This window comes from Neofelis nebulosa, chromosome 2, assembly GCF_028018385.1.
Source record: "Neofelis nebulosa isolate mNeoNeb1 chromosome 2, mNeoNeb1.pri, whole genome shotgun sequence".
In the NCBI taxonomy this organism is placed as follows: Eukaryota; Metazoa; Chordata; class Mammalia; order Carnivora; family Felidae; genus Neofelis; species Neofelis nebulosa.
In genome coordinates, this window is record NC_080783.1 from 24,316,391 (window position 1) to 24,335,823 (window position 19,433).

Consider the following 19,433-nt stretch of genomic DNA (forward strand, 5'->3'; position numbering starts at 1 on the left):
CTTCGGCTCAGGTCATGATCTCGTGGTTCATAAGTTCGAGCCCTGCATCAGGCCCTGTGCTGACAGCTCAGAGCGTGGAGCCTGCTTCAGATTCTGTGTCTCCCTCTCTCTCTGCCCCACTGCTGTTTGTGCTCTGTCTCTGTCTCTCAAAAATAAATAAGCGTTAAAAAAAAGAGAGAGAGAGACACGCCAGGTTGGGGCACCTGGCTGGCTCAGTTAGTAGAACATGCTACTCTTGATCTAGGGATCTTGAGTTAGAACCTTACGTTGGGTGTAAAAATTACTTAAAAAACATGCCAGGTGTTTCACCATGATCATCGCGATAGCTGCTGTATGTTGGGTCCTTGCTATATGCCAGGTTCTGAGTGAGGTATTTTCTGTGAAAGTGTTTATTTCACCTGCATTTTCAGAACAACTATGAGGTAAGTTCTACGATTTCCTGCACTTCACATATGGGAAGATGGAAACACAGAGAATTTAAGTAATTCATCAAAGGTCACACAGTCGGTCAGTGAGGCTGCTAGAGATTTAGCGTTACCCTAATAACAGAAGGGTTTGTGTTTTCAAGGAAGACCCAAGTACAGAAGGTAATATGTTACTTAAAAGAATAACTATTTTTTGAAGTGGGATTTTAGTCACTTTACGGATTTTTGGATTGTGAAGAAAAGTAGCTTCCCTCTGGTCACTTCAGATCACAAAGCCTCTGAGGACCTGTGGTTTGTACTTATTATTAGGAAGCATCATCAATATCACCCTGGGACACTGGTGAAGGAGAATTTTCTAAACACATTTTGTAAAATATGTTTTGAAGCTGGAAATTCAAAAATATGTACTGCACTGGGATTCAGAGAGAGTCCAGAACAATAAAGTCAAAGTGATAACTATAGTCTCTCGGTAAAGGTTATTGAATAGATTTGAAATTTTATTTGCTTAGAATTGTCCTGATTCCATTATATGTTTGCATGCAAGGTGCATAGCTTGTGTACCAGCAAGCATTGCCCAAGAAAAAGATGGCTTTTTGAAGTGTGAACTCTTTATAAGAGAAAATGCTATGGCTTCAGAATGAGGAGGATGAAATCGTACATTTTGAGCCCGCGCAAAAGAACAATGCATGGCATGCTTGCGCCACCTTGTGGGATAATATATACTTGCACTTCTTTTAGGAACCTGAAAATTTTTTAGCATACAGTAGTTCCCCCCCCCCACCCCTCCCGGCTCCCCCCCAACCGGGATTCTAGCCAAGATCTCCCAGTGTATGCCTGAAACTGTTGATAGTACCAAATGTTGTTAGGTACTGAGTTTTTTCCTGTACATTCATACCTATGATGAAGTTTAATTTATAAATTAGGCATAGTAAGAAATTAGCAACAATAATAAAGTAGAACAATACCAATATATTGTGATAAGAGTGGATGTAGTTTCTCTCACAATATCTTATTGTAGTGTACTCACTCTTCTTCTTGTGATGATGTGAGAGGATAAAATGTGGACGTGATGAGGTGAAGTGAGGTGAAGAACATAAGCATTGCGATGCAGCCCTAGGCTACTATTGACTTTTGTCGGAAGGAGAAATCTCCTGCTTGCAGACGCTAGTTGACCCCCACTAACTGAAACCGTGAAAAGCAAAACCAAAGGTAAGCGGGGCTACAGTATTTAAACTGAATTTAAAAGAATTAGATGGGGGCGCCTGGGTAGCTCAGTCGGTTGAGCTTGGGACTTCGGCTCAGGTCATGATCTCATAGCTCATGAGTTCGAGCCCCGCGGCGGGCTCTGCCCTGACAGCTCGGAGCCTGGAGCCTGCTTCAGATTCTGTGCCTCCCTCTCTCTTTGCCCCAACCCACTCACATTCTGTCTCTCTCTCTGTGTCTCCAAAATAAATAAACATTAAAAATTTTTTAAAAGGGGCGCCTGGGTGGCGCAGTCGGTTAAGCGTCCGACTTCAGCCAGGTCACGATCTCGCGGTCTGTGAGTTCGAGCCCCGCGTCAGGCTCTGGGCTGATGGCTCGGAGCCTGGAGCCTGTTTCCGATTCTGTGTCTCCCTCTCTCTCTGCCCCTCCCCCGTTCATGCTCTGTCTCTCTCTGTCCCAAAAATAAATAAAAAACGTTGAAAAAAAAAAATTAAAAAAAAAAAAATAAAAAAAAAATAAAAATTTTTTAAAAGAATTAGATGAAAGGAATAGTAAATATAGTTTTTAACTACTAGATGTCTGTTATTATGTTCCTTATTATTACATTGTAATTAGGGAATATTTATCATGCCCCAAAGCAATATTATGTGCTTACATACCTTATACTATGTTGGTAACTTAAATACTACCTTTTATTTTACATATTGTAATAATAAAATGATCTTCTTTCCTGCCCTCCCCTCCAACCTACACTTGTGAAGGGGATATTATTAGCTCAGTTATCATTTAAGACAACAGCAACTTCGGTTATTTCATGTACAATCTTTTATTTTATGTTTAGTGAGAAACACATACTGTGATTAGTATCCAGGGTTTCAGGGTTTTTTTTTTTTCATTTTAACATTAATATGCATTTTAAAATTAATAAATGTGTACATGAGGGTTCTATATACCATTCACAAAAGAAGCATCTAAAAACAAGACAAATGTCAACTGCTGGATGGAACTTTCAAACTTAAAATAGCCCAAGCCACAGTTGTCTAATTTTGGTCAGACAAAAAATCTATATGGAATTTAGGTAGAGTATTACATATGCAGGCATTTTCACTTTACCAGGTATTTCTGAATTCAAAACATTTTCATTTCAATCTAAAGGGATAAAATCAGATCACACGATATCCAAGTCAAACAAAGAAAGGAACTTTTCTCCTTTCTTTTGTATGTTGAAGCTTTAATACCCCCATAAACAATGAATACTCCTGAGGCTGAGTGTTATTATATTCCAGTCAGATATCTTTTTACAGACATTTAGAGATTAGAGATGAAAATAAGGTGATAAAATATCATTTGCTTATAATTAAAGGGTCCCTATTTAAATAACAATAGAGAGTTCCTCTTCTAATCAGATCATGGGAGAAAATTCTTTAATAAAATGATATTATTCTATGTGATTTGGTTAATAAATCAGCCACAATCTGTTCTGGAGTTAAAAAAAAAAAGATTATTGGAGTCATAGCTCATCGTTAATTTCAAGCTTAGCCTTCCTCTCCCTGTCTACCTTGTCCAGGAAGCATTCCCCCAAGAAGAACCAACAGCTATTTTAATATTAGTTTAAATGTGAATAAAAATGCTATAAAAATAATGAAAAAAAATATTTAAAAGTAGAAATGGGCAGGAATATGGGGACTATTTGCTGTTTTGAATGTAGAATCATCCAAACCATCAGAAGAGGCAAAGAAAAAACAGTTTGGGAATGAGCAGGCTTGTGTTTGAATCCTAGATCCAGCATTTACTAACTCAGTGATATTTGGTAAAATATTCAACCTCCCAGAGCCTTGGTTTTTCTCATAAGTAATAACAATATGAACACAACAGTTTGCTGAGAAAGAAGAATGAAATAGCATCAGTAAAGCAGTGGGTACATACAAAAAGAAGAGAGAGGAAGAAACATATATTGAGCATCTAACCTTTCCCTTCAATAGAATAAAAGACATTGACAGACTAGACTATAAGGGCTGCAAGCTAAAACTCAATGAAAGTTTTGGATGAAATAGAAAGGCAAGTTAACTTATCCTCAAATTTAATGGAGTTAGAGGTTTCAAAGACATTCAAAAAACTTAGCACATGGTTTATCTCATTTATGTCTCTTTCATTTTACAACACACTCCTAACGTTTTATTTATTCATTTATTTATTTTTATTTTTTAGTGTTTGTTTATTTTTGAGCTGGGGGGAGACAGAGCATGAGCAAGGGAGGGACAGAGGTGGGGGAGACAGAGCATGAACAAGGGAGGGACAGAGAGAGAGGGAGACACAGAGTCCTAAGCAGGCTCCAGGCTCTGAGCTGTCAGCACAGAGCCCAATGCGGGGCTAGAACTCTTGAGCTGTGAGATCATGACCTAAGCTGAAGTTGGCCTCTTAACTGCCTGAGCCACCCAGGCGCCCCCTAGCATTTTATTTTTGATGGAACCTCTTTATGCTTCTGCTGAAATCTGCTTCTTAAACTGGAAACCTAGAAGGCTTTCTCAACTCCACATACTTCATGCCCCAATAGAATCCATCAGCAACTGTGGTTAATTAGATCTACAAATGATTTACTAAATCCTTCTCATCTCATTTCCACTGGTATGCCCTTGTCCAAGTCATCTTCATCTTTAGTCTGAACTATTTAAAGTCTCCTAACAGGCTCTCGATTCTTTTATCCTTGCTTCCTCTAATCTGTGTGTCTGTAGAGCAGCCAAGGTTTGTGTCCTTCCTCTCCTCCCTTCCCTCACCCCCAGTCCTTCTCTTTGCATGTCCTTATCCCTTATTCTGACCCACAAGGCACTACATGATTGGTCCCTTGCTTACTTCTGGAACCCTATCTCAGGCTACTGGTCCTTCACTTCACACTGGCCTTATTTCAGGTCCTTGCACCTGCCTCAGGGCCTTAAGTTTCCCCTGCCTCAGGGCCTTTGCCCTGAACACATTTCCACTTCGTTTTGCATGGCTAGTTCCATTAAATTCTTTATATCATTTCCTCAGCAAGGCCTCTGATCTACCCCTCCCCAATCTAAACTAGTTTTTCCTTCCTTACTCCTACTTTATCTATTTTAGGAAAAACATCAGTTATGTACCAGGAACTATTACAGACATGGAGTAAATCAATTAATATGCCAAATATCTCTAATTTCAAGTAGCTTTAATTCTAATATAGGAAGTAGAATACATAATTAAATTGCATAATATGATAGAAGGTGGTGAGTGCTTAGAAAAAAATAGAGAATGGGGATGAAAAGTTAGAGTGTAAAAATTACAATTTTAATTAATATAAGAAAAGTCGTCTCTGAGATGCTGACATTGGTGTAAATCTTAAAGGAAGCAGAGGGATGAGTCATGCAGATAACAGCAAGAAGAACTGTAAATGCAAAGGCCCTGAGGTAGGAGTGTTGCCTGGAACATTTGAGGAACAACAAGGGGCCAAAGAGTTTGGAGTGGGTTCAGCTTTTGTCACAACGCTTTTCACAATATGGAAGGTAATTAACCTTTCTTCTTCTTCTGTTGTCTTTCTTTCTCATTGATGTTCATGAGGGAGGGACAGTTTCTGTTTTAACCTCTGATGTATTCAACGTCCAATACACTTAACACAAATCTTAACACACAGTAGACAGTCAACAAAATTTTTTGATGAGTCAGTGTTGTCTTACCCCACTGATGTTGAGAACAAAATAATCTGTTAGAACATGAGTTGTAGGGGGATTCGTGTATTTCTGTGGAAAGATGTGAGAGAAGGAGATTCTGGCCGACTGCAAAGTCTCACCAGAAGCTTACCACCCAGGGACAGGTCCTTCCAGATAAATATAGATAAAGAGCTTGGCTGGAGGACATGAAATAATAACAAAGGAAATTATACGATCTTGACAATTACTCCTTAGAGTAATTGTAGGTATAGTGATGCGTTACACCTCCATACTGCAAAGCTATTTTGTCTGTAGGATGAAAATGGACACCTGGAGTCACCTCAGGCCTGGGCTAGAGAGAAGCTGAAACTTCCTGGTCCTTGGGCCTTCCATTTCTAGATTTCACTCTTTGAACACAACTTTGTCACATTAGGTTAACACGTCACTGGGTAGGTAATGTACTTCTTTACCCCAGCTCTTTTCTTATTACTGTGGATACGTACTTGGCATCATGATTTAATTTGCAGGGAGGCTAGTCTTTTTTACTGGATTGTTTTCGAACTTAACATGAAAATCTCAAAAAGCAATTTCTCATGGTAGGCAATATTTTAATGTAAGGCCAGCAAAGCTATCACTGGGAAGAAAAAAAAAATCTAGCACTTTGGCTGAGGATGCTTCTGATGGGTGAATGACCCAGGGCTTATTTTTTGAGTTTTCAAATCCAGGGATTGGATTAACTCCAGTGTTTCGTGATAAATCGGCATGACTGGAATGATAGCTATGAGGAGCCATCTTTCTTCTAGCACGTCAATTTTGGGTAAATATGGAAAGCCCTTCCTAATTTTGCATTCAGAATTAGAAACCCAAATATTAACGTTTTTCTTCTCAAACTTTCTAGTGACATCCCTCACTGATGCTGTGAGTATTCCTCTACAGTCTGCCTTGCTCCTCCTCCTTTCCTTGGCCTTTCCAGCTACCACCCTTGACATTGTTCTGTATTTTCCTGAAGATTTAACTGGTTTGAGCTCATTCGTTCAGTTTCGGCTATCATCTGTATCTCAGGGGCTCCTAAAATGTACTAGCCCTCATTTCTTTCTGGAACTCCAGGACTATATTTCCAGTTAGTTTCATGTTTTACATTTTCACCAGTGTTTTATTTTCAGGTTCTTGACTTCCAAGCTGTCCCACCCAACTTACCATTTCCCTTTTGATCTTTCTCTTGCAATTTTCATTTCCATTTACAACTATCATTAACAAACAGAAAATCATACTAGAAAATAACAAAAAAAAATCATAGGGTCATTCTTATTCCTTCCTACACATGCAACATCATTTATTTATTCAACAAATATTGAATAGGAGTTGTGTTTCAGGGACTTGGATAGGCTCTGAGGATAAAACTGTGAACAAAGCCACCTGCTTCCTGCCCTCATGGAGTTCATCCTCTATCCTCATCATTAAGCTCTTTTTATGCTATATAAAGAGATCGACACATCCCTTTCTCTCCATCTTCATAGCCACTGCTGTGGTTTGGGTCTCATCATTAACTGCTTTGAAAATGACTAACCACAAACTTGCTTCCTGGGCCTCCACAGTTTCTCTGCTCCAGCCTGCATTGCCAATGGTGTTCCCTCTCTCTCTCCCTCTCTTTTTATATTTTTTTTTATTTTTGAGAGAGAGCATGCATGCGGGAGAGGGGCAGAAAGATAGGGAGACAGAGGATCTGAAGCAGCTCCCTGCTGACAGCAGAGACCAATGTGGGGCTCCAACTCACTGTGAGATCATGACCTGAGCAGAAGTCAGCTGCCTAATCGACTGCACCACCCAGGTGCCCCCAGTGTTCTCTCTCTTAAACACAAGAGGGTTTGTATCATTGCTTGATCCTCACTTAAACATCTTTGTTGGATCTCCTAGACAGATAAAATAATCCCTAGTAAGACATTTTTACCCTGACTTATCTCTGATTTGCATCTCTTTCCTTTTTTTTTTTTTTTTCTTTATACCTACCTCATGTTCCAGGCACACAGAACTTCTCACCATATCCTGATCATGTGGCTTTCATGCTCCTATTTGGAAAACCATTTGCACTTTTCAGTGTTTGTTGAGCACTGTTTAGAAGTAACCAACTCAAGTATCACTCTTTCTTTGAAGCCTTTCCTTGTTTCCCCTGCTTCCCTCTTCAAGGCTTCCCTGGTGCCTCATGTTCTGCTTTATTGGACTTACACCTTTATTTTCTTGTACTACCCACATCCATAACACAATGCTTACAATTCCCAGTCTTAGTTTCTTTCAAGTGAAGCAGGAGGTCAGAACACTCTTGAAATATTCCAATTGCAGAATCCTTGTAGATGTTTATGTTTTTTCCAAGTCGTTTTGCATTTGTACTTCCATTGTATTTCTTTTAGCAGAGCAATTAAGTTAGTTGTGTTTTTTTTTCCCCTAAATTCAGTGGGTTTTAGTATACTCACAGAGTTGTACAATCATTACCATGATCAACTTTGGAACATATACATTATTCTAAAAAGAATCCCATACCCAATAACAGTCATTCCCCATCTGTCTCTAAACACTTAGCTGGAGGCAACTACAGCTTTGTTTTCCATCTCTGTGGATTTACCTATTTGACACATTTCATATAAATAAAATCATACATCATGTGGCCTTTGTGTCTGGCTTTTTCACTTAGTGTAATGTTTTCAAAGTTCATTCATGTTGTAACATGTATTTGTACTGCATACATTTTTGTAGCTGAACAATATTCCATTGTGTGGGTATACCATATTTTGTTTATCCATTTATTAATTGGATTGTTTTGGATTGTTTCTACTTTTGACAACTATGAATAATGTTGCTATGAGCATTTTTGTGTGAATTTTGTGATTAATTCAATTTTAATAGAAATAATTCTCTTTGTATTCTTATTTGCCTAGTGGTCAACAGGGTACATGCATTCTGGAGTTAGATACTGTTCAGATCTTTACCTTACTGTCTATATGACTCAGGAAGAGTTTCCTACCTTCTTTGGGCCTCAATTTTCTCATTTTCTCCAGGTTGTTGTTAAGTGAATTGTGTCTACTCCAGGCTGTTGTTAAGTAGATTAATTTATATAAAGTGTATAGAACAGTGCCAGGAACGAAGTAACTTCTCTGTAAATATTTGCTACTAATATATTTATTAAATTACTTAATTCTACTATCAGGTGTGGCTGGTATAACAGGACTGGGAACAAACACAACTGATTCTTGATAAACTTAATTTGTGTGCTCCCTACTAGCTGAGATCAATGTAAAATGCACATCAGTTACTAATTTACAGATAAAATGGAAACTATTAATTAAAGTTAACCCAGTGGGTACCTTGAAAGAGGGCCAGTTAAGAATACTTCTGCTGTATTGAGATTGCTCACAAGACAAGGCTAAAAACTAGGACTTAGATAAAATTGCAGATGGATCCTTACATTGTGTCTTCATATACTGTATTATTTAGTTTGTTTCTTCATTAAAAAAGGAAGGAAACATGCATTCAGGAGGGAGTTGCATCTAGAAGCATCTAAGTTTCCTCACGTTCAATAAGACCCCTAATACCAACTACATTTATTTTGTAAGATTATTGTGAGGTTCAATGAGGATGTGTTGTGATATCTGTCAGTGAACTAAGGTACTTTTTTAACTTTTATTGGGGAATAATTAGCAAATATAATTGTATATGTGTAATGTGCACAACCTGATGATTTGATATACATATGCACTATAGAATGATTACCAAGGTCAAGATAATTAACACACCCGTCATCTCACATAGTTAGAGTAGATAACTTTGTGTGTGTGGTGAAAATCCTTAGGATCTAGTCTCAGCAACGTTCAAGTCTTCCATATCCTATTATTAATTGTGTGAATGACTCTGGAGTACACTATACTAAGTGAAATAAGCCAGAAAGAGAAAGGCAAATACTGTCTGTATCATTTGTACATGTAATCTTTAAAAAAATACTGACTTCATAGAAACAGAGAATAGAATGATGGTTGCCAGGGGATGGGTGGGTGAAATGGGGTGATGGAGGTTCAAGGGCACAGATTTTCAATTATAAAAAGAATAAGTTCTAAGGATTTAATGGACATAATGGGGACTGTAGTTAATAATATTATATTGTACATATGAACTGACAATTATTATTCAAATTGTTTTTTGAATATTTGGGCATTTGATGTGTAAGTTAAATTTTGGTCATGAAAGTGGAAGCCATCCTTGGTATTTACTATAGAAAGGAGGTTTAATGTAGGGAATCTGGAAGGGCAGAATGTGAGTGTAGCTGGACCAATAGTCTCACCAGCCTGCAGCAACTAGCATGGGTGTTTCTTGGGAAGTCATCCAAAAGCCTTGGGCAAAAACCTCATGAGCTCTCTGACTAGACCATACCTGCAGCAACTGCCACCTGAGAATAATAATACCTTCCCTTTCTTGCCTGCCTTCCACCTCTAACTCAGGCTTCTTGCACTGTGAGGACTCCAGCTCTGTCCTTGCTGGCAGAGGAATCTGGAAATGTAGTTAACAGGCTATTTATACCCCTGCAAACTCAGAAGCCAGGGATGATACAGAATGTAGACAAGTAATTTCCAGCAGTGATTGGTAGTTTGGATTTGGAAATATTTCCACTGATGCTCAGTGTTTGGTTATTATGCAGGCTTTCTTATTTTTCTTATGATGCGTGGATAGGTCAGAGTGCTAAAATGATGAGTGGGAAGCAAAGCTGTGGCTTCTAAGAACTGCATGTACATTTGAAAATTCCACTTGAATGGCTTCCCTCCAAGATAATAGCTGGAAAGGTCAGTATTTTTGGCTTAAGTGAAGTGGAATCTTGCCCAATTTAGTGCCCACATAGAATTAAAAGAGATGTCTCATAATTTTGAAGCATCTTGACATGAAGCATTTTGAATGAGGCAAGAAAGAAAAACTGGAAGGCTTATTTACTACAGCAAAGGGTGATCAGTTTATAGATAACAATTTTATGTACATTTTGAAGTTTATTTTAACATAATCTTTTTTAAGAAGGTTTGAAGTGATAATAATACATTAAGTATGATGCATATAAAACTGTATCTTTTCATTTGTATATTTTGGATAGTTTTTTTTTTCTTCTTTTTTCTCTCATTCCCACCTTGGGCCAGGAGAAAGCCCAAAAACTATTTGGTAGTGCTTGTCAAGGCAGAAAGAGAGATGCCAACTTTTCTAATATGAATCTATCCCAGGACTAATACTTATTTTGGCAATGTCAAAGCTCTAAGTGCCCTGTGGGTCTTTTGACCTAAAAAGCCCAAGTCCATTTCAAGAGTAACTAGGAGAAACTGAATGACTAAATTAGGGTGAAGCTGAGAGAAAGATCATGAGGCCTGGGTGGATTGTAAAACAGAGCAGAATTACAGATATGAGACCATACAATGCATTGTCCCAAAGCATACACTTTAGACAGTGAAAGAGGGCACTAGACATCAACATTCCACAATTTTTTGAAATCTTTACTTATTTCCTACTGATTTTAAAAATATGGTGTAGTTATAAAAGTGATTTTCAAAATAAATGTTTGTCTGAAATAGAACACTGATACTTTGCATGTTCAAAAAATCTTATATACATTGATTATCTGAAAATGTGAAATTACATAGGCAAAATAAATGTATTCATCTCCCTTAAATAAATGTATTCATTGGATCCTTAGTCATATCCAACTCTAGTAGAATGGAACAGCATGTGTAATTGGTCATGCATCTTGAAAACTACAACCTGTATCCCAAAGAGGCCAGCAGACAGAGCCATCACCCTCCCACTACTCCAGATGAGGAGTTAGCTACTCCTAACCATTTGTGTCCAAAGGCCCTACATACAGTCCTCTGAAGGAAGGCATTAGTTACACTGAATATGGAAAGCTTTGGAAAGAGAGAGACCAGTTATTACAGTTGTCTTTAAGATTTATTTATGTACTAAAATAAGAAATTTTTTCACTCCATATGATTGTCACACACTGCTAGAGAAAACCATAACTGTAGATGAAAGTACAAAGTAGAAACTTCCCAAACTCATTCCAACTCTGACTGAATCTTAACTGGATTCAAATACTGGTTCCTCTACTTATTTGTGCAAGTAAGGTGGGTCATAAACAGGCAGACCAAGTACCTGGATAGGAACGTGGGAAGAACCAGGTCCTCCAAACATAAGATAAAATTTAAATGTTTATAATAATAGCCAATGCTTATTCATGCATTGAATGAATGTGCACCTGGGACTACTCTCAGCACTTGACATACAGATTAACTCTTTGAACCTCCACAGCAGTCCTATGAGGGATAGACTTCTGTTACCCTCAGGAAAACAAGAGGTTTATTATTGTTCAAGTCATAGAATGAGTAAGTGGCAGAGCAGGAATGTAGACTCAGGCTGTTTAAATCCAAATCCACATTCAATCTCACCTCCTGAATGAAACAATTGGGTATGTAAGGGGGGGAAATAAAGTCATCTTGAAGAAATATGATCTCGATTAGACTAACAATTATCTTATAGCTTAGAATTGTTTTAGTTTTCAGCTTATCATGGATTTGCATAAGGAAAGCACCAAAATATCTTCTGTGTTGGGAATCTAGAGTTTTAAATCTGACCGTGGGCCGCTCTTACGATGTAAGGCCCTGGGCAGTTTAACTCTCTGAGCCTCAGTTCCTTGTTGTATAGAAACAAGATGATAGGGGTGTTCAGAAGGATGAAGTCAAAGTATTTGCACCATACTGTAGTATAGTAGCACATTATAAATACTGGACAAATGGTAACAATGATAGCTGCCATTTAATGAGTAGTTGTGAAGAGACCGGCAATGCTCATACAGTCAAACCTTAGTTCACGACCATACTTTATTCCAGAAACATGCTTGTAATTCAAAGCACTTGTTTATCAAAGCAAATTTGGAAATAATAATGGAAATAATGAAAACTCAGATGATTTGTTCCACAACCCCAAAATATTCATATAAAAATGACTATAATACTGTAATATAATACAAAATAAAATAGAAAACACAAAATATAAAGACAAATAAACAAATGAACCTGCACTTATTTTTGAAAACCTTTGTGGCTGGTGTGAGGAAGACAAAAAGAGGGTTATTGTGTAGGACGACTTTCCCTGTCACTAACAGATGTTGACTACAGTACAGTATTAATAAACTGTCATATACTGTATTGAATGTAACTGCAATTAGGCAGCAGAGGAATGGGTCTGTATCTGCAGGCAGCCTGACCTAGAATGAAGCAAAGCATTCCTAAGCTTACTGTTGTATGGAAAAGCAAAGGACCGTCCAGAGGTGCTCTGAAGTGACAAAAAATACACTGGTGCCAGTTGTGGGCACCTTCTGATGTTCTGAAAAATCCCTGATATCTGCCAAACACTGTGGCCTGAGACAGCATCGGAGCATGGGAGACAATTACCCACAAGCTCCCAGTGTAAGAGAGAAGAATCATTAGCTCAGTTGTGATCATGTGACATTTAGCATCGCATACTACTCCTATTACAAGACATCACTTGTTTATCAAGTTAAAATTTATTAGAAATGTTTACTCATCTTGCGGAACACTCACAAAACAAGTTACTTGCAATCCAAGATTTTACTGTATATCATTTCAAGTAACCATATGGAGGGACAATAGCTAAAGAAAAACACTATCAAGTTAATACAAGTTTGAATCCTTCTAATAGGATGCCAATGTTCCTTTCTTTTTCCTGTTGTTTGTTTTTTTTTTTAAATTGTTGGCAAGGCTTATTGCAAGACTTCTGAGTATCACAAAAGCATTTAACTTAAAAAAAATCCTATATCTCTGACCCTTAAGAAAATAGAAGATAATGCCATCTGCACGTCAGCATTAAAGAATAGAAACTTTGTGGGGCACCTGGGTGGCACAGTCGGTTAAGCATCCTACTTCGGCTCAGGTCATGATCTTATGGCCAGTGGGTTCGAGCCCCATGTCGGCCTCTGTGTTGACAGCTCAGAGCCTGGAACCTGCTTCAGATTCTGTTTCATCCTCTTTCTGCCCCTTCCTCACTCGCCCCCTGTCTCTCTGTCTTTTAAATATAAACATTAAAAAAAAAAAAAAGAATAGAAACTGTGCTAGGAAGTACAAGTGGGTAATTTAATTCTCTCAGAATGTTTATGTCTGGTTTTCTTATTTCCCAGTTTCAAAAGGAATCTGTGATTTAAGAATGAATTTGTAGAAGTTCTGTTTTGTTTGAGTGATTTTCGTTTACAATGAGATAAACATTTGATGAAAAGAAATGTAATTTTCTGAAGCATTGCTGACACCTTATTCCCAACTTGTAGGTATAAATTAATGTAACAAAGGGCAATAATTTTTTAAGTCTTGCGTAAAATTGAAGTATCTAAACCTTGTTTCTTGTTGGAGTGTGAGAAAATCTATTTACTGTAATGAAAATAGTGCTCTATCTCCTCCCCCCAGCACCATTCTTAGAGCTTTGACATTGGAATTCACAAGTTAGCTTTTATTTTTAACAGTTGTTGAAAATATACATTTTAGGGGTACCTGGGTGTCTCAGTTGGTCAAGTGTCTGACTTCAGCTCAGGTCATGATCTCACAGTTCATGAGTTCGAGCCCCGCATTGGGCTCTGTGCTGACAGCTCAGAGCCTGGAACCTGCTTTGGATTCTGGGTCTCCCTCTCTCTCTGCCCCTCCCCACTCACCCTCTGTCTCTCTCTCTTTCAAAAATAAATAAACATTAAAAAAAATTTAAAGAAAAAGAAAATATACATTTTAAGATGTCAACAACTCAGAAGCAATTCCCCTTTTCCTAGCAATTGGCTGGTGGCATATAGTCACATGGCTTTCCTCTTGACCTAGCATGGTTTAGAAATGTTGGATATTGGGCAAAAGGAATTCCATATATATATATTTTAATGTTTTTATTTATTTTTGAGAGAGATAGAGACAGAGTGCAAGCAGGGGGAGGGGCAGAGAAAGAGGGAGACACAGAATCTGAAGCAGGCTCCAAGCTGTCAGCACAGAGCCTGACGCAGGGCTGGAACTCACAAGCTATGAGCTCATGACCTGAGCTGAAGTTGGACGCTCAACCACCTGAGCCACCCAGGCACCTGGGAATTCCATAATTTTTAATGGGTGAGGTCACTGAGTGATATAATCTAGAATGTGCACGTATGTGAGCGTCTATTTGTATGTGTGTATAGACATAGGTACTTTCATTAAAGAAGCTAATTTTTGTTCAGTGTCTCAAGGAAGAAGATATAAACGCAAAATCTTTCACTGTGAGCTTGTTGAGAATTCAGATGTAAATTATTTCATCTGGCAGAAGTTCATAAAGATATAGATGGTATAGTACAAAAATCAGTCAAGAAAAAAATTGAATTAAATTAAGCACCACTGGTAGCACATTAAATTACATTAGGATTGACAGGAGGGTTTTCCTATGGATTAATAAAGTACTCTCCAGGTTTCAGTGACCTCGTGGATGTACTTGCACAATGACTGCAGAGCAGCCATGGGAGTGTGACAGTTCTTCATATTTGCATTAATGCCAAAGACTCTTAGGAGTTAATGAGAGAGAAATGTTAGAAGAAAATTCAAGGTTATTCTCATATATTTATGAGAATATTTATGTACAAGGTTATTTATTTAGCATGGGATTATATTTTAACAACCACAAGAGAACAGGTGACCCTGATTGATTTTTTTTATCACTTCTTAGAGTTTCCATGAATAAAGCATCTTCCCAACCCCTCCCCATAGTTTTATTTTTTTTTAAGTTTATTTATTCATTTTAAAAGAGAGAGAGAGAGCAAGCAGGGAAGTGGTGGAAAGAGGGAGACAGAGGATCCGAAGCAGGCTCTGTACTGAGAGCAGAGAGCCCCATGTGGGGCTCAGACTTGTGAACTGTGAGAACATGACCTAAGCGAAAGTCAGACACTTAACCGACTGGGCCACCTAGGTGCCACTTTTTTCTTTTAAATGGGAAGTAAATGGGAACACATTTTTCCCCCCTCTCTGAGTTTCCATTAGGTGATGAAACTTTGGGTAATGAGGATAAAAATGAATAAATACTGTAATCGTTCTTAAAGAATTTTCCAGTACACAGGTATGCGAATACGTCTTATGTGGGATAATGTCATTCCATTTCTGTTTTACTTAAATTTAGTAGCCTGCTGAGTTTTACCAAAGTTCAACATCTAGTGATGTATTCATTTGTTTTTTCCTTTTAATTTTCTGATGGAATAAATCACATCAATCAATTTTCTGATAGTGGAAAATTCCTACATTCCCAGGAACACCTCACTTAGTCATGACACCTGATTTTATTAATATACTACAGGGTACAACTTGCTGATGGAATAGCTATTCAGAATTTTTCACTAGTGGCCATAAGTGAAATCAATCTATAGCTTCCCTTTTTCATAGTACTCTAAAATTAAATTTAGAGTTCAAAGTTTGTAAACTTAAGTGTGGAGATGCTTTCAAAAATGTTTCTGTGTTGTAGAATGACATCAAAATCATCTGTTCTTTGAAAGATAGACAGACTTAAGGGAATTCATCTAGACCCAGTATCTTTTTTTAATGCTAAATTAAACCTTTTTAGATTCTAATCTTATCTTCTGAAGAACCCTAAGATCTCACTGAAATGCCATTTTACACACTTTTGATTAGCAAAAACTAACCCCAAATTTGAAATCATTGAGACCTCTTATTAATTGGAGAACAGTTTCACTTTATTTTGTAAGCTGAATATTTCCATGAGTTGGGCTCATCAATTCCCAAGAGGAACTAGCATATACCAAAGGGGAACCCTTGTGTGTGTGCATTAGGAGACCTGGAAAAGAATGTTCATGGCAGCACTGTTTATATTAGAAAAAACTGGAAACAATCCAAATGCTCATTAATGGGTGAATGAGTAGATAAGTTGTAGTACATTCAGTTTTAGTATATAAAAGTGAAAGTGAATTAACACATGGAAACTGTGTACACCAATCTTAGTAATATTAGGTTGAGTTCTAAAGCAAGTTATCAGAAGATTCCCTTTTTCAAAAGTTCACAAGACAAAATTAAACAATATTTAGGCGTACCTATTTAAGTAATAAATCTATAAATAAAATAAAAGCACAAAATTCAGAATGGCGGTTATATCTATGCAAGAAGGTGATAAGAAGAAATAAAGGAAAAATACATAAATGAATGTAAGTAATTGGTAATAGTCTAAATCTTAGGTTAAGTAATAGCTTATGAGAGTTCATTTTATTGATTAAAAACACATAAAATAATAAAATTAAATGAGAAGTCCATGACTGATGATGACGTTTTATGAACCAAGTGTGAAGATTAATCCATTGCTATCCACTCAAGGTTTAATATGTATGTGTTTATATTTGTGTGAGTACATGTGTATGTGTTTGTCTTATTTCTTATAATAGTGCTGCCTCCTTATAAGTCCCTTAGTTTTGGTCTTTTTTTTTTTTTTTTCAGTGATGTTGTCTCCTTAAATACCTTTCAATCGTTCTTTGCCTACTTCTATCAGAGTGTGTGGGAATCTCTAACACCTGTCTAAATCAGCTGTTGAGGACTCTTGGAAAGATAAAGATAATGGGAAGCCTGCTATGCACATAGGTGAAGCATACTGGGAGACACCTTTTATTCTTAAAGGCAGACAGGGCTCAGTAAGACAGCTCTCCTCTATGGTAATTGGGTTAGCAAGAATTCCAATGTCTTTGCAACTATATGCCAAAAGCAAGCAAGACATTACCCCTCAAATCATCAAGGTGACCCATATTGCTCAGAAGAATAGCTTCCCAAAGCACTTGTGGAGTCTGTTCTATGCCAGAGCCCCAAAGGAAAGGCCAGTATATCTATAGGTGACTATGCAGCATAATAAAGTAGCTTTAATCTTTTTTAGGGTTTGTTGAAGCCAATGGTTCTAAACTTTAGTTGAATAATAGAATCACCCAGGGGATGTTTAAAAAAATCCTTATATACAGCCCTAACTCAGGCTGAATAGAATCAGAATTTCTGGGAGTGGAACCCAAGCATTGATGCCTTCTAGATTTCCTCAAGTGATGCTAATGTTGAGCCTACATCGAAGACACAGCTTTATAATTTTTTTAAAATATTTTTTTAGAGTGAGAGAGAGCAGGGGAGGGGCAGAGAGAGAGGGAGAGAGAGAATCTTAAGCAGGTTCCACACTCAGTGTGAGGCCTGACATGGGGCTTGATCTCACGACCCTGAGATCATGATCCAAGCCAAAATCAAGAGTCAGACACTTAACCAAACTGAGCCACCCAGGCACACATACCACAGCTTTAAGTATAAGAGCAGGAGATAAGTAGAAGTTTTAAAAATATCATCAGATCTCTATACTTCCCTCCCCTAAACTGCACTACTTATTTTTTTTTTTCCAAATTCTGGGCAGAGGATGATTCTATGATCATCGATGTCCTGGAGAGAAAAAAGGGGAGGAAAAAAAGAGAGATGATCAAAATTGATATAGAACAAAAAAATGATTTTCCTGCTAGAACAAAATTTTTGTTAAAAAATCGAAACTATCTTGCTGTCAGTACACTGCCTGTCCTGGTAGTTAATTTCTGACTGGAAGAATTTTAGTTCTTAGTCTGGTGCCTCCACATTGTTTCACGTTGGATTGTTTCATCTGATCACCTTATCAGCAAAAATTACCACTTGGGTAACTCAGGGAATCTGACCAAGATGAGTGATGGGAAAGTTCATATAAGGCCTCCTGTCTTCTTTCATTATTTATCTTTCTACCCCCTTCCCTTTATTACCCCAGATATGTTAGAGTTTAACTCTTACGATGAAACAGCACTCAGAAGCTAGAGTTTACTTTCCCTTAATTGCAAAAAACTCTTGAAAGTTCTCCTGTTTGGGGACAAAAGTTAAGTGATATGCCATTCATTGAATTGTATTAATACCAGCTACCATTTAGTGAGGCTTATTGTGCATCAGACACTGGTTTAGCATGTTATCTATACTGCCTTTCATAACTTTATAATACAGCTCTGTGAAGTCAGTAGTATTCTCTCCATCAGTGAAGATAGGACACTGGTGCTTAAGAAGGTTATGCAACTTGATCAAAATCAAACAGCCGGTAGTGGATAGACTATGTAAGAGTTGACTTTTTAAAAAATGTTTATTTATTTGAGAGAGAGAGAGCGCGCGAGCAGGGGAGGAGCAGAGAAAGAGGGAGACACAGAATCTAAAGCAGACTCCAGGATCCAAGCTGTCAGCACAGAGCTCAACACAGGGTTCAAACTCAAGGATCGTGAGATCATTACCTGAGCCGAAGTCGGACGCTTAACTGACTGAGCCACCCAGGCACCCTTAAGAATATGTAAGATTTGGATGAAGTTATCTTAACCCAATTCCCTTACTTGAAATACTTAAACACTTAACTCCTTTACTCTGTATGTAGAATTAGAATCTTCTAATGGAAGGGACCTTAAAGATTTTCTTATCTCACCACTCTGTATTTCCCAACTCTTCTTGAACCTACCAAGTGATGGGAATCTCACTTCGTCCTGAGGTAGCTTCTTCCATTTTCAGAAAGTTCTACAGAAAATTACAGTGATTCAGTACTGGACCGCTGTGGATAAGGCCTGGTTCTACTCACAGATGTCTAATGTAATCATTTAATTGCTTGTAGACAAGAGGTGTCATAGCTAAGCCTCATATGTAAAATAAGCATAATAATAACAATAATGCATCTGACATTAAAATGGTGGTAAGGGTTAAAGGAGGTGATATATGTAAAATGCCTAGTACTTATGAACTTATAAAGTGATAAACTTATATATTAGTTGTAATATGTTATATATAAGTTATAAGCATAAAAGTTATAAAACATGTTAGGTTTATTCCATCAAAGCTCAAGCACTCCTTTAGGATTTCCCTCACCACCTCTTTCTAAAACCATAGAAAGAAAATTTCAGGGGCGTCTGGGTGGTTCAGTCAGTTGAGCATCAGACTCTTGATTTTGGCTCAGGTCATGATCCCCAGATCATAGGATCGAGCCCTGTGTTGGGCTCTGTGCTAAGCATGGAACCTGCTTAAGAGTCTCTCTCTCTCTCTCTCTCTCTCTCTCTGCC